This window comes from Sinocyclocheilus grahami, unplaced genomic scaffold, assembly GCF_001515645.1.
Source record: "Sinocyclocheilus grahami isolate Dianchi unplaced genomic scaffold, SAMN03320097.WGS_v1.1 scaffold103.1, whole genome shotgun sequence".
Taxonomy (NCBI): domain Eukaryota; kingdom Metazoa; phylum Chordata; class Actinopteri; order Cypriniformes; family Cyprinidae; genus Sinocyclocheilus; species Sinocyclocheilus grahami.
This window is the reverse complement of record NW_015505282.1, coordinates 349,359-349,987: the sequence shown is the minus strand read 5'-3', so window position 1 is coordinate 349,987 and position 629 is coordinate 349,359. Positions and strand designations below refer to the sequence as shown.

At 58.5% G+C, this 629-nt stretch overlaps 1 protein-coding gene across 1 annotated transcript in view; it reads left to right on the top strand.

Annotated features, from left to right (window-relative positions):
• The window catches only part of sirt7 (sirtuin 7), a 24,323-nt gene that overhangs the window by 18,139 nt on the left and 5,555 nt on the right, over positions 1–629 (top strand). The window lies entirely within an intron of this gene.

The following is a 629-nucleotide window of genomic DNA, read 5'->3' as shown; positions in this document are numbered from 1 at the left end:
CGAAGATTCGCCCCCTCAATCCCCACAATATGAGGAGCTAATGGAGGTAGTTACTCGTGCGGTTGCCAAGTTGAACATCGAATGACCCGCAGAGAAACAGACTGAGCTGCAGAGAAGCAAACTCGATGAACGCTTTCTGCAGGCCAGGTCGCTACCTCCGCACCGGAGCCTGCTGTTTTTTCCCGATCTCCACACCGAGGTGTCGAGATCGTGGAAGAACCGCAGCAGGACCGAGGCCGGCGGCGCTCTAGGTCGGGGGCTTCTAAGGCGAGGCCCGATCTGAGGGTCGTGCTTCAGTCGAGGAAGCCCTCAACGAAGCGGTCCTGACAGGCAGAAAAATAAAAATAAATCCAGGACTGCTGATGGAGGCCCCTACTGGGGAAGAGCGGGGTGCATCGCATTACACGGTGTCCGTCTCTCCTCAGCTCCCTCAGGAAACCGTTCTGCCAACCCGGCCAGTGTGCCAGGGCGCAGTGGTCTCCAGCGAAGGTTTTTCTTGGTATTTTCCGCCCGAAAACGTAGCGGAGCCGAGAGCCTCGCCACCCCTTTGGGGGTCTCTCAAGCAGCTAGTTCGGCGAACTCCTGCCGGTCCGCCGCTTCAGGGCACCCAGCTAGCAGCTACAAAGACA